This window comes from Bombina bombina, chromosome 5, assembly GCF_027579735.1.
Source record: "Bombina bombina isolate aBomBom1 chromosome 5, aBomBom1.pri, whole genome shotgun sequence".
Taxonomy (NCBI): domain Eukaryota; kingdom Metazoa; phylum Chordata; class Amphibia; order Anura; family Bombinatoridae; genus Bombina; species Bombina bombina.
Genome location: NC_069503.1, coordinates 51318509 through 51334851, shown reverse-complemented (window position 1 = coordinate 51334851; position 16343 = coordinate 51318509). Strand labels below are relative to the sequence as shown.

At 46.1% G+C, this 16343-nt stretch overlaps 1 pseudogene; it reads right to left on the bottom strand.

The window, feature by feature from the left end:
* Window positions 1-16343, bottom strand: part of LOC128661295 (zinc finger protein 91-like) — a 272986-nt pseudogene that overhangs the window by 104299 nt on the left and 152344 nt on the right.

Genomic DNA, 16343 nt, shown 5'->3' with positions numbered 1-16343 from the left:
CACTAGCCTAGCTATCGATTTCCCTATTAAATCAGCAGCAGCTACACTGTCCCTCCTCTCACTAAGAATGCAGCTTCCGAATGAATCTAAAATGGATGCTGTCCAGGAGGTGGGAGGGTCTGGGAGGGAGGGTCTGCTGCTGATTGGCTGGAATGTGTCTGCTGACTGTGAGGTACAGGGTCAAAGTTTACTCAATGATGACGAATAGGGGGTGGATCGAACATCGCATATATTCGCCCGTCGCTGCGAACATGCTATGTTCGCCGGGAACTATTCGCCGGCGAACTATTCGCGACATCACTACAGGAGATGAAACAATGGGACGAAGTGGTGATACGTGGATCAGATAAAGGGGGCAATATTGTCATCTCGCCGGTTGACATGTACCTAAAAGAAGCACATAAACAACTCAAGGATAAATCATGCTATACAAGACTACTCTATAATCCTATGGAAAGCTATTTGAAAATCTATTCCAACATGATTAAAAAGGCCTACAGAGAAGGAGTTATCACAGCCAAGGAATATAAATTCCTTACCGCAGAAAAAACGAAAGTAGCAACATTCTATATGATACCCAAAATACACAAAAATGCACAAAATCCTCCAGGCAGACCTATAGTGTCGGGCATAGAGGGCCTAACAGAAAAGGCAAGCATATACATAGATTATAGACTATTTTTTATTTTCTGTAGTGTAGCTTCCCCCCCAAAAAAGACCATCCCCCCACCCCCTCCCAGATCTCTTCGCAACTTATTAACCCATTCCCTCCCCCTTTCTCCCACTTAGAAGTTTTTTTATTTTCTGTAGTGCAGTGGTTCCCATCCGCTCCCTCCCTGTGCACGCGCCCGCCCGCCACAAAACGCACACGTGTGAAGGAAACTGACTGCTATTATTTCACAGTCAAAAAAAGTGTTTTTTTTTTTAATGTGCACTACTGTTACACCAGATATGAGTGGTAGCACTGGGCAAGTGGGCACAGTATACGCTGTGAGCCTGACAGACACGCTGGCAGGCAGGCAACTGCAATTAGATTACACAGGAAAAAAAAAAAAAAAGCAGACTGATGTTCTAACCCTAAAAAGGGCTTTTTGGGGTGCTGTCCTTACAGCAGAGATCAGATGAGTCCTTCAGGACTGTAGTGGACACTGAATACACTAGCCTAGCTATCGATTTCCCTATTAAATCAGCAGCAGCTACACTGTCCCTCCTCTCACTAAGAAGGCAGCTTCCGAATGAATCTAAAATGGATGCTGTCCAGGAGGTGGGAGGGTCTGGGAGGGAGGGTCTGCTGCTGATTGGCTGGAATGTGTCTGCTGACTGTGAGGTACAGGGTCAAAGTTTACTCAATGATGACGAATAGGGGGTGGATCGAACATCGCATATATTCGCCCGTCGCTGCGAACATGCTATGTTCGCCGGGAACTATTCGCCGGCGAACTATTCGCGACATCACTACAGGAGATGAAACAATGGGACGAAGTGGTGATACGTGGATCAGATAAAGGGGGCAATATTGTCATCTCGCCGGTTGACATGTACATAAAAGAAGCACATAAACAACTCAAGGATAAATCATGCTATACAAGACTACTCTATAATCCTATGGAAAGCTATTTGAAAATCTATTCCAACATGATTAAAAAGGCCTACAGAGAAGGAGTTATCACAGCCAAGGAATATAAATTCCTTACCGCAGAAAAACCGAAAGTAGCAACATTCTATATGATACCCAAAATACACAAAAATGCACAAAATCCTCCAGGCAGACCTATAGTGTCGGGCATAGAGGGCCTAACAGAAAAGGCAAGCATATACATAGATTATAGACTACGTCAATATGTTGAAGAATTGCCATCATATGTGTAAGACATGATGCAGGTATTACAGAGATTAGAAAATCTAACCCTCAATGATACCACATGATTAGTCACCACAGATGTAGAGTCCCTATATACATCTATTAATCATATACATGGCTTACAAGCCACAAAATATTTCCTTGAAAGATATTCAGAAGAAAATGTGAAACATGATGATTTTATTTTAAAATTGTTGAATTTTGAACTAAACTTTAACTTTTTTACTTTTGATGGCCAATTTTACCTTCAAACTAGAGGTACAGCCATGGGCACCACATGTGCTCCCACATATGCCAATTTATTTTTTGGATGGTGGGAGACAGAATTTGTGTTCACAGAAGGTAATCAGAAATACACTGATCATATCCCCCTTTGGATTTGTTTCATCGACGATATCTTCTTCATTTGGGAAGGTTCACATAGTGAATTACACGATTTCCTCATTGATCTAAACCACAACCAATAATATAAAATTAACGCATGAAGAGAGTTGATCAAAAATTAATTTCTTGGATATCACGATCAGCAAGAATGCAGATGGTTGTATAACTACTGATCTATATAGGAAACCAACAGCTGCAAACAGTCTATTACACAGTAAGAGCGCACATGCCCCTGGTATGATGAAAAGCCTACCCACGGGAGAATTCCTGAGAATATGTTGAAATTGTTCTGAGGAACATACATTTAGCATCAGGGTGAAAGAATTAGAAGAGAGACTATGGAAAAGGGGTTACAGTAAACGGATGACTAAAAGGGCCAAATATAGAGCCCTATATACATCAAGACAGAATTCACTTTTCAAAAAATCCAAAAGCAACCCAAATATACCAAGATTGATTATGACCTATAATAGTCAAACTCCTCAGATTCTAAATATCATAAAAAAACATTGGAATGTCCTGATGACAGACCCTATATTTAAAACTACCCTAGGGGACAGACCCTCAGTAGGATATAGAAGAACTAGAAATGTCAAAGATCTTGTAACAAGCAGTCATTTTCAGAAGAAAAGAACTGCAACAGCATTCAATCCAGGAGCACATAAATGTGGCCATTGCAGCACATGTAAATTAATGCGTGTTACCGAAACCATCACTGACAGATGTGGAAATAGTCACAAAATCAAACGGTATATAAGTTGCAATACTGAAAGTGTGATTTATGTACTATACTGTACATGCAATTTATTTTATATTGGTATGACATCAAGGAAACTACGTTTGAGACTTATGGAACATCTGAAAAATATAAAAAACGCAGCAAAGGATAAAGAAGAACTTAAAACTTTAACTAGTGTAGCTGCACATTTTTAAAAATTTCACAATTCCAACCAAAATGACCTGCAATGTTGGGGCATTGAAAAAGTTAGCCTCGGTATGAGAGGAGGTGACTTAGAAACAACTCTACTAAAATCAGAAAGCCGTTGGATTTATCTATTAAATGCAGTTCAACCATATGGGCTGAATGAACACAATAATTATTATGTTTTTTTATAAACATTATATATGAATACAATATATATATACTGTGAAAATTATGGATGTTTTTGAGCTCATCTAACGTACACATACATACATAAAACAAATCTTGGGAAATTTCATGTTCTTACTGCTCCATACAACATAAGACAATATAACACAAAAGTTCAAATTAGCAATATTGTGAGGTGTAATGTAAAGGATCAAAATCATAAATGTTCCAGAACTTATCCAATTTAATATGGTAAATTTCTCAATGTAATTACACTAATATAGGAAATATTCAAATTAATAATAAAACAAACAATGTCCTTTTATTGAATTAAGATAGGCAATAAACTACAATACCCTCAATCGAACTACAATTGGGCGCAGTTCAGAAATTTTGTTTTTCAAATAAATATTCCATCATTGTTCTTCACGTACTTAGTAAATCACTTTTGTTTTCCACCTTTCTTTTTTCTTTCTTCATAGGTGTTATTTCATATGGAATATATTTAACTATCAACCTTAATATCATGATTGTTACTATTGTCATTTTAAATTATCTGTTAATATAATGATACAGATACACAATATTAGGGTCACTAATACTTTGGCTTTATTATATTCAAAGAGCCAACTTATAATGCTTTATTGCCCAACATTACACATACTGTTATTATGAGTTTATAATAACAAAAATAATGTGGCACTCACAACACATTTGTCACAAGTATTTTAATTTATTCTGAGAGCACATTTTACTTTTCACTCACAAGCAGCACGTCTACACACTCTCATATGTTTACTTGAAGATTGTCAATTATTTGCATCAACTAGACTATTAATATGTAGAAATGCTATTGACTCAAATAGCTCTGGAGCATTTAGAAATTGCACGTATATGACAACATGAAAGAATTTGGATATTCCACATAGACTTGTATACGTAGTAAAACGTACAGCATAGAAATAATAGAACTCCTAAGATGTTCATATGCATACTTCAATACCGAGTGATAATAGATAATTTTATCACTCCAAATAGTATGGATTGCATACATAGGTTAATTCAGTCTTAGCCCAATCGGTCAATCAGTTGTGAGCTGTCTAATCTAAAACCTATCACGATCGAGTCAGGGCGGGACTTCCGGTATACAAGGTATATAGCCCCCCAAGAAGCGGCGGCTCGCTGCCTTTGACAAAGCCCGGATGGGCGAAACTAGTTAGGGAATTTACTTGAGCATTTGGGCGCTCTTATTTTAACCAGCCAGACCAGTACCTTATGTGATAAAGTTGGATCAAACAACTCGCTCTATCAGTTAAAATGTTGTGATGTCTGAGTTGTGCCAGACTTAGCCTCAGTCAACCAATATTTGTTATTACAAGCAGTATTCATTTTTTGATCGAACTTGCCTCATATGCTACATAGTTACTCTATGTCTGCAATAGACAACTTTTTTTTTTTATATATATATAATAATATTTTTATTGAGGTTACAATAAACAAAGGTACAGTAGTAAGGCAAGATTAGGTAATTCTTTCCATTTTACATAGTAGTCAGAAAACAGGATACTTAACAGCTTACTAAGCAATAGACACCTTTTGATACTCGGTATATTATTTGGCATAGTTACAACTTGATTAAATAAAGTACAGGGGAACATAAAGGTTATTTAACTTTACTCTGTAATCATTATAGTAACATTTAATACATAGGAGTAATTATTTACAACTACCCTTGACACGATTGATTTATATATACTGCTAAGTGAACAGGAACACCAGCAGTTTAAGCTGCAATTGCAGTGTTATACCAGTATATTACATTCTAAGGTTGTTTCTCAATTCAATATATATCTGATACACGGTGTATTATTGGGCATAAGTATAACATAAGGGTCAAATCGCCATGACTTCATTCCCACCTTACCCAATAAAGACACAGACACATATTTGGAGGTATAAGACCGTGAAGCAAGGTCGCGTTTATTAAAACCTAACCAGGCAAACTCTAAACTTATTAACTTGGGAAGCTTAAGGCTTATCTATGGGTGGCGGCATCTGAGGCTAAACTATATTCTAAGCCTATCCATAATTTAGTATATATATATATATACAACCAGCGTAGTGAGGTCACCGGCCCGGATTGGTTGTTGCAATGCTCCTGCTGAGCATTGCCCTTCAGAGGCTGGCATCATCCACAAGGGGTTTCTAGGTCAGCAGGCCCGCAGGGAGAGGCGTTACAAGCTGCGACTTGCAACATCATGCCCCTCCCATTAGCTCGACCACACCCTCGCGGAAACCATAAAAATTATTTGGCCGGGACCCCGCCACGCCAGCCGATAATTTCTACTCTTATTCTAGCAAATTGCTCCATACCCTTTAGGGTCATCATTTAGGCGCAAGACGCACAACAAACGCCCATGATGTGAAGCCAAAAAATTACCACTTTGGACTTAAGATCAGCTAGCCTGAGTAGGCATGCCCCTGCCAAAGTCCTAACAAAACCACCCTAATGGCAGCTGTTCACTCAGTGCCGCCCCCCTTTCCTGCAAAAAATATCAAACACGTTAACAACAAGGGAGGGATGGGCGGGGAAAAAACCTTTCTCCAGCAGTTGCAGACAAGAAAGAGGAAGTGTTCCAGCATCCATGCACTTTTATAACAGGTAAGAGTCCCCACCCCACATATTGCAACAATTGTTGCAAACTCACACACTGCACAGCTTTACATTTCAGTCAGGCAGCATAACCCTTAAGACGTTACATGCACAAATATGCCTTTCACTACCATAAGGGTCAAATCGCCATGACTTCATTCCCACCTTACCCAATAAAGACACAGACACATATTTGGAGGTATAAGACCGTGAAGCAAGGTCGCGTTTATTAAAACCTAACCAGGCAAACTCTAAACTTATTAACTTGGGAAGCTTAAGGCTTATCTATGGGTGGCGGCATCTGAGGCTAAACTATATTCTAAGCCTATCCATAATTTAGTATATATATATATATATATATATACAACCAGCGTAGTGAGGTCACCGGCCCGGATTGGTTGTTGCAATGCTCCTGCTGAGCATTGCCCTTCAGAGGCTGGCATCATCCACAAGGGGTTTCTAGGTCAGCAGGCCCGCGGGGAGAGGCGTTACAAGCTGCGACTTGCAACATCATGCCCCTCCCATTAGCTCGACCACACCCTCGCGGAAACCATAAAAATTATTTGGCCGGGATCCCGCCACAAGAGATACCACACCTGCCTCCCATAATGGAGCTCTTGCCGCCACACCTAGGGATAGCTAACTGACATGCCGCCTCAACGCGCCAGCTAGGTTAGCCAAAAATAGCTCTAACCCTTCTTCAGTTAAATGAACCCCGTCCGGCCTGTACAGCCGCTTGCAGTCCCCCAAGATGTTATCATGCCTGATCACAAAACCACCTTCCTCCACGATCAACCTCCCCACATCTCTGTTCAACTTCTTCCGAATACGGTAGGCTGAACGGTGCACTCTCACATGCCGCCACTGCAAGCGCGCAATCACATTTGACCAAGCCACTCGTACCCCCGGGAAACGCACTTTGAACCAACGTACATCTGATTGAATGATGTTCACCAACTCCAGCACAGGCAAACTCCCCACATCATTTCCACCCAGATGCAGCACTATCAATGAAGGCCGTCCCCAACGAAGGAAGGCCTCCTCCAGGCGACCTGGCAAATCACTCCACAACATTCCCCTTTTTCCCAGCCATCTAAAGGAAACCGCATCTGGACGAAATCCCAGCTGCTGGCCGCCCGGGCGCTTCAAAGCGTGAATGGCCGCCCAGTGAACGTACGAGTGGCCGACTATCCACGCTCTACACAGAGGGGCTCTTACACCTAAAATCAACAAAAATTTCCATTACTAAGTCCCCGCCCATTTTTTGATACCCACCCCTCCCCTTTTTCAACTATCTACACTTTACTCTGAAGGGGTCTAATGTATGTCCTATACCGTTTGGAACTCCACCTTCCCAATTTCTTAATGTCACGCTCCGACGCCCCAGCCGCAGCCTTGAACTCCCTGGCCTGTTTGCCGAAAAATCAGAAGCGAGCCGGACGGGGCAACACCCCACAAAGTCCTGCTGCTGTATGGATAACCATACACCTTTCCTGTCTTGATCCGTCTTCGATCTAGGGATAAATAACAATAGCGCTTGCAAGTCAAACCTGACATGCTGCGCTTGGATACCACAACCTACCGCCGACCTGGTTGGACTAACTATCTCGCCTACTCTCAGGGCCCCAAAGAAAGCAACCGCAAACGCCGCCCTAAACAAAGCAACCTCATACTCATCTGCGCACACTTCCAGCAGCGCTGCCAATAAGGCCCCCAGCCGCTGAATTGTAATGGGCTCTCGCCGATCTGCCGACTTAGCCTCTATCCTGCCCCAACCTTTCATTACCTGCCTAACCAGAAACGCATTCGTCCCATCCTGGATACCCTTCCATTTAGCGAAAAAGGATAAGGCAGCTAGCCTTCCTTGCATGGATCCTTTTCTACAGCCACTTTCCTTCAAACACACCATCCACTCAAGCAACAAAGCTGGCGATCCGAATTCCACCGGAACGCCCTTACCCTTGAGGAAAACTTCCCATTCGGCCCAGTACTTGCCGTAGGCCTTCCAGGTAGCAGGTGCCAGCGACGCCTGAACCATTGAAGTCAACACGTCCCCCCTTCCGCCACCTGCCAAAGAAAGGAAGGACAAGGAGTACCAACCTCTGCTGCCCTTGGTGCCAGCTTTCTGAATGCCTCCCATTGGCCTCGCGACAACCCGTCCGCCAATACATTATCGACCCCAGGCACATGCCGCGCCGTAAAGTCAATGTTGTGCTGCAAGCACCGCAGCACCACCCACCGAAGGTAACGCACCACAATAGGGGAAGAGGCTGAAAGATTGTTGATAGCAAACACGACGCTCAGATTATCGCACCAGAATATTACATTCTGGTTTGCTAATTGTCGCCCCCATAACTCAATGGCTACGACAATAGGGAACAATTCCAGGAGAGTAAGGTTCCTAGTCCATCCCCTCTCCGTCCAGGCCACAGGCCACTCCCCAGCACTCCAGGCGCCGTTGAAGTAAGCCCCATAACCCTTTGCCCCCGCCGCATCCGTGAACAGATGCAAAGCTTGGCTAGATGTCCTCACTTGCCTCCATAACAGGACCCCATTGAAATCCTTCAGGAACAACTCCCAGATTCTCAAGTCCTCCTTCATATCCGGAGACACCGCACATGACTTGCGGCTCCCGCTATCCCCTTTTAGAGGGCCCTCCAACCTCCTGTTGAATACTCTGCCCATCGGGATAACTTTGCATGCGAAATTGAGCAAACCCAGTAAAGACTGCAACTCCTTTATCGCTAGCCGGTCCGCCGCCGCGGCCGAAGAAACCGCGGCCAGCATTCGCACCACCTTATCGTTTGGCAACCTGCACTGCCTTTCTAAAGTATCGATCTCGATACCCAGAAACGTCAGGCAAGTGCATGGCCCCTGGGTCTTGTCCTCTGCCAATGGGACCCCAAAATGCGCAAATAGTGTTCTCATCACTGACATGAGCCGCTCGCACTCGAGCGACCCAGCTCTACCTATCAGCAGAAAATCGTCCAAGTAATGGGCTATCAGCCCACCCCGCGCTTCTGAAAACACCGCCCAGTGCAAGAATGTGCTGAACATCTCGAAAAAGGCGCATGAGACCGAGCAACCCATTGGGAGACCACGATCCACATAGTAAGCACCCTCGAACCAGCACCCCATCAACCGAAAGGATGCCGGGTGAATAGGCAACAAGCGGAAGGCCGACTCAATGTCAAGCTTTGCCAAGAGTGCCCCAACACCAGCCTGTTGCACCAAAACCATTGCTTGGTCAAACGACTGATAAAAAACTGAGCTAACCTCTGGGTTGATTGCGTCATTGACCGAATTACCTTTCGGGTATGACAAATGCTGAATCAACCGGAATTTCCCCGCTTCCTTCTTCGGCACAACCCCCAGTGGGGAAACCACCAAACCCTCCATGGGTGGCTTCCGAAAGGGGCCCACCATGCGACCTAAACTCAGTTCTTTGCCCAGTTTATCCCTCACTACGTCAGGGTAGTCATACGCTGACTTGAGGTTCCGCTTCTGACGCGCCCCAACTACCGGCCCTACCACTGGAATGAGGAAACCCTCCCGCAGTCCAGCCAGGAGGAGATCCCCTGCCCTCCTGTCCGGATACGCCCTGAGCCATGGCTCAAGGGCGGCCACCCTCAACGGCGTTGGTGCCCTTTGCCCCTCTGCCGGCTCCGCGGCCCCCCGTCTCTTTCCGCCTAGCACATTCGGTCCCTGGATGACCAGCTCCGCAGTATATGCAGGAGTGTCGAAAGGAGCAGTTCGCTCCCCGGTCACACTTCCCGTCGTTAAACTTCCAACACTCCCGCCCTTTCCTTTTGACTCCCCCCATCTGCCTACTCCCCCCGGCCCTTGCGCCGCACCCAGACGCTGCCATAAATGCACATCCGTGGTGCCAAAGGTCAGCAAAGGGTTCCCTACCATCTTACGCCTATAATCCGCGTCATAAGACCGCCACACCCCGTCCTTATACGTCTTATGGACGAACTCGATAGTTTCCATGTATTTTAACACGTCAACCCGCAGCTCAGGCTTCGCCTCCACTAGGCAAGAAGCCAAAACTCTAAAACACGTGCGCCACTCGTCCATTGTCTCCGGTCTCTTGACCTTTTTTGGACCTGAGCCGTCCTCGCTCCTCTCCTTGGCCTTATGGGCCTCCAGCGACAAATCGAAAATGTGCACATATTTGCCATCTCTAATTTTTTTTGATCGTCTTAGCTTTAAGGTGAGAATGCAATGAGTGCACGCTGCAGGGGTAGGCATCTCCCTGCAGCGCCACTTTCCTGTCTGCCACCGCCAAGCTCACAGCCCCTGGCCCTACCTGCTGAACAACACCCCCTGAGCCCCCCATCTGCGCTCCCCCACCCGGAGCTAGCCTCGACTCCTGTCTCTGTTGCCCAGCTACCAACCTGCGAAGATATTTCAATACCCGTTTTTGAGGTTTAGACACTGGCCCTAAGGAGTCGTCACTCTCAGAGCCAGTGTCACTAGATGACCCACCCGCACCCTCCCCCAGCACCCCACACAATGCAATCTCACCTGCTCCTGCCGCCGCCGAGGGAAAAGCCTCCTGGCCTGGACCGGTCCTCTGAGACACTTCTCGCCTAGCATCCTGGCAAACTGCCACCACAGCATCCCCGCTAACCTGCGGAAACAAAACAGAATCGGGAGCACCAGGGATCAAGGAACGGGCACCACCCCCACCCACTACAGAACTACTTTGCAGGCCACCCACCTGGGCCCCGTCTCCCAACTGCCCTGTTCCACCAGCCCCTGCGTTTCCAACCACAGGCCCGTGTCCACCCGCCCTCCCTCTGCCCACAACTCCCACATGACCAGGATCCACCCCCCCAGCGCTGACCTGAACTGTATGCTGCTGCCCCCCCATCCCAGAAGAACCAGCGTGCGCCCCTTGGGCCAATATCGAGGCCAGCCTGAAAATTTCCCCCAGAGGCTCATGCCCAACTTGCGACCCACCAACCACCTGGTTACTGCCCACAACAGGGCCAAACTCCGGCCCACCACTTCCACTCACACTCGGCATTGCCATCTCTGCCAGGCCCTCCCCGCCCCGGTGCCCCGCACCAACAGGTCCCCTAGTGCCAAAAACCCCAAGGCCCATGGACGTCCCAGCCCGCGGCTCGGGCCCGCTAATGCCAGCACCCATATGCCTACCATGCGCCCCCACAAGTGTCTCCAATTGCCAAGTGCCTGACCCCACATGCCCCCTCACCGCCGCGGCCTGTCCGGTGCTGCCCCTCCCGGATCCCCGGGCTCCCGACTCACCTTCCGCACCTCCATCCGTCGACCTAACTCCGCCGCGCCCGAAACCGGAAATGCCGTCGCAGGCGCGGCACCCGGAAGTGACGTCACTAGCGCGACTACCGGAAGTGACGTCACTCGCGCCTACCACCGACCGAAGGCCTCCACCGAGGGAAGAAGCCCTGCCCGCCGCTCCAGCCTGGACCACGCCGCCAACCGCCGGAACCCCCGCCGGACCACCGTGGACGATGCTGGACTGCTCCATACCCGCCGCGACGCCCGGACCCGCTCCCGCCGAAAGGGCCTGGATTAAGGCCACGACCGCCGCCCGTGCCGCCTCTGGGACAGGTAAGTTAGGTAAGTACCCGTCCCAAAGAGGGGCCGCAGACCCACCGGGGCCACCACTGACAGAGGGGGCACCCTGCAGGCCGCAATCTCGGCCACCGGAAGCCACCGGGGTAGGGGGGGAACCCACTGGGCTACCAGGCGCGACCATGCGGTGTAGGCCCGAAGGCCCGCCGCCTAAAGTTAGGCCCTCCTGCTTGCCCTGCAACACGCGGCGTAGGCCCAAAGGCCCCCCGCTCGAAGTCGGGCCGTCACGCACGCCCTGCACAACTAGGCCCTCGCGCTCCCGGGCGACTAGCGTCCCCGAGGGCCCAGAAACTGGCCCGCTCACTGACCCACGGCCCTGCGCCACGCGCCCCTGATCCGGGCCTACCCGCCCCACACCAGGCCCCCCGCCCGACTCAAGCTGCCGGGCCCTAAACACCTCCGGGAGGCCGATCGAGCCAACCGGAGACCTTTCCACCCCCCGCCACCCCCTGAAACCAACCCCGAATCCTCCAAATCCTCCCCCTGGGACCCCGGGAAAAGGGAAGGGGAGGAAGACACACCCGAGGGCTCCCCAGAATCCCGGGAAGGGGTGAGGCCCACCCCCTGAGAAGGGCTAGGGCCTACTACCTCACTAACCAAACTGCCACCTCTCCCCCTCACAGATACTCGCCGTGTCACTGGCGAAGACTCCCTCATCCGCTTTGGAGGAACAGACTGACGCCTAGGCCGCACCATTTTGCCAGCAAAAACAGAAAAAACCTTTCTCCAGCAGTTGCAGACAAGAAAGAGGAAGTGTTCCAGCATCCATGCACTTTTATAACAGGTAAGAGTCCCCACCCCACATATTGCAACAATTGTTGCAAACTCACACACTGCACAGCTTTACATTTCAGTCAGGCAGCATAACCCTTAAGACGTTACATGCACAAATATGCCTTTCACTACCATTATGTAATATGACATATGGGACCTCAAAGGTTATTTAATTCTATTCGTTAACCACTACAGTTACTTTCAATGCACTAGAAACAGCTATTTATAACCATTCTTGATAAGAGTTATTTATACACATTGCTGAAACAACAGGAACCCCAGTAGCTGCAGCTGCAGTCTTATCATAGCACCACATTTTGAGGTTGTTTCTCTAAACACATATATATATATAGCACCTAGTGTAAGCCTGAGTGAATGTGTACAGAACTTAAGCATGAGTGGAAGTCTTATAATACAATAACTGAATTCATAGATAGAAATATCTAAGAGTATGGAACAAGCTAATCTATGCTACCCATACTTGATGAATAGAAAGGGATAGAGAGTTTGTCACTCAGTACTGTTTGCACCACTAACCATGCAATACACTATACAAGACTGGTAACACATATTAGTTTAGGCTAGCCTGTAGCCGCTTATATAGCTTTATCATATTATTATAGGAATACTAAGTATATTCAATGACAGATTTGGTCTCAGGGCTAATGAAGTTTTATCACAACTCTGTTAAGAGCAGGTGAAATTGTATATCTGAACCATATGAAAATAACATATTATGGTGACCAGTTAATTGCTCACTATAACAATTAAATTCATTATATACCTACATAGGTCACCTTGGGACATATATTTAATTACAGTGTGGCATTTACACAATATTAATCTCCCCAAGTGTAATATTCTGTTCTATATCACACAAGGGAGAGTCTGTGTCGTTTTTAATTGTGTGTTACCCTTATTTTAACTTTATTAGTTAATAAAAGTCCTCGTACCTGTAATTACTGCCCATTAGTCTGGGCCCAGAGTACTTTATGTGCATACTTTTCAGTAGATATTCGCAAGTCATTAGCGATATTCTACTTTGTGTTCAATGTATATTCTATGCACCAGCACCATTCCCTTTGCATAATATTGGTAATCAGTGGATATTCTATATAACACTTTACTATACTAAATCAAATAAAGGGGAAAGCCCTTGTAGTGCCATTGTTCTTGTGTTGTATAATAAAACATTGAATTATGCCTTTTAATTCTTAAAACACAAGGCTTCATCACAAGAGCTGCTGGTGCAATGCTGAATGAGTATTGCTCTCTGCATTCAGCGAGGTCTGTCGGAGCTGATCCTTAATAGGCCCCCTTGTATTTATAATTGATATGAAATTGCATACAGTGGACCATCGAAGCTGCCATGCACCAAATAACACTGAACGTGGGTGCTGAGTCCTATGTGTGTTTATGGCTACTAAAGAGTGTCAGACCCACACAAAGAGGGCAAGGGTTATCAGAAGATAATTACACGCATAGGAATGGCAGACTGATTAAAGCCGCTATAATCAAAACATAAACATAGTACCTCACTACCTCTTTAGCATATGCTGCCTGTATAAATCTGCCCCTAGGTTAGACTTCCAGTCTTCCAAACAGATTGCACAGTTGCTAAAAATAAGTGACAGGCTATAACTTTACTCACCTTTCTCTAATTCACTCTCCCGGTGTTCTAAAATAACTGGTATACCATAGGAATGTGTGCACCACGTCACTTCCGGTGATGTGTAATCAGCTGTTGGAGGGGTGTGGCGCTCACTGTGCATGCACAAGAGGCCCAACCTCCTCCAAACAGCTGATTAAGGTGACTTATTTGATAACAACGGGTCGAGGGATTCTATGGGCCGTGCTGCACATGCGCACACGGCCCTACTCTTCACTCATCAGGCAAGACCCTATTGGTTGTACAGCCACTGACTTCACGGCCCAATCAGATAATACAGTAACGTTTTTTTCCTATGCATTATCTGATCGGTCCGTTTGATTTGCCCACGTCCATTCACCAAATTGTTCCATCGCACGCTGCCGACTTGCCGTGCCCGGGGGGGCTTGTGCATATGGGGTTTACTGGGGGTGCTGATGGGGCTTACGTAAGTTACAGTGGATGCAGATGGGGCTTATGTAGGTCCATAAGCCCCATCAGCACCCCCTGTAACCCCCATAAGCACCCACTGTGTAACTTACGTAAGCCCCATCAGCATCCCCTGTAAACCCCATAAGCACAACCCCCCACCCTGACCCCGGGTACGGCAAGTCAGCTGCGAGCGATGAAACAATATGGTAAATGGGCGTGGGCAAATCAAACGGACCGATCAGATAATACATAGGAAAAAAGCGTTACTGCATTATCTGATTGGTCCGTGAAGTCAGTGGCTGTACAACCAATAGGGTCTTGTCTGATGAGTGAAGAGTTGGGCCGTGTGCGCATGTGCGACATGGGCCATAGAATCCCTCGACCCGTTGTTATCAAATAAGTCGCCTTAAACAGCTGTTTGGAAGAGGTTGGGCCTCTTGCGCATGCGCAGTGAGCGCCACAAACCTCCAACAGCTGATTCACGTCACTGAAAGTGACGTAGGTCGTGCATTCATACGCGGTATACAACTTCTTTTAGAACACCGGTCTGCAGGCAGCAGAGCAGGATGTCACATGATCACATAGGAATGTGGGTGTGTAGCTGCCCCAGAGGGAGGGGATCGGTTCAAGAGGTCCTTTAATTTGTTTACGTAGTGGCAGCTCATTCCTTTCCTATAGTTCCATATAGTAAAGCAGCTTTAGTGACACCTTGCTCCCCAAAACCTCCACTCCAAACACAATATGCATACGCAAGTAGGCAGGGCAAAGGGCTGTTATTTGTCCAGCTCCCTGCATGAAAACATAATTTATGTAAGAACTTACCTGATAAATTAATTTCTTTCATATTGGCAAGAGTCCAAGAGCTAGTGACGTATGGGATATACAATCCTACCAGGTGTTTCCCAAACCTCAAAATGCCTATAAATACACCCCTCACCACACCCACAATTCAGTTTAATGAATAGCCAAGAAGTGGGGGGATAAAGAAAGGAGTAAAAAGCATCAACAAAGAAATTTGGAAATAATTGTGCTTTATACAAAAAATCATAACCACCATAAAAAGGGTGGGCCTCATGGACTCTTGCCAATATTAAAGAGATGAATTTATCAGGTAAGTTCTTACATAAATTATGTTTTCTTTCATGTAATTGGCAAGAGTTCATGAGCTAGTGACGTATGGGATAGCAATACCTAAGATGTGGAACTCCACGCAAGAGTCACTAGAGAGGGAGGGATAAAAAAAAAAAACAGCCTTTTTTTGCTGAAGAAAATATCCACAACCCAAAATCTAAGTTAATTCTCATTAAATGAAGAAAAAAAAAACTTAAAACATAAGCAGAAGAATAAAACTGAATCAGCTGCCTGAAAAACTTTTCTACCAAAAAACTGCTTCTGAAGCGGATACATCAAAACGGTAGAATCTAGTAAATGTATGCAAAGAAGAACAGGTTGCTGCTTTGCAAAATCTGAACAACTGAAGCTTCATTCTTAAAAGCCCACAAAGTGGAGACTAATCAAGTAGAATGAGCTGTAATTCTCTGAGGCGGGGCTTGACCCGACCCCAAAAAAGCTGAATGAATTATAAGCTTAACCACGAAGCCAAGGAAAAAGCAGAAGCCTTCTGACAATTCCTAGAACCAGAAAAGATAATAGACTAGAAGTTTTCCTGAAATCTTTAGTTTCTTCAACATAATATTTCAAAACTCTTACCATATCCAAAGAATGTAAGGATTTCTCCAAAAAATTCTTAGAATTAGGACACAAGGAAGGGACAACAATTTCTCTAAAAATGTTGTTCGAATTCACAACCTTAGGTAAGAATTTAAATGAAGTCCGCAAAACCGCCTTATCCTGATGAAAAAATCAGAAAAGGAGA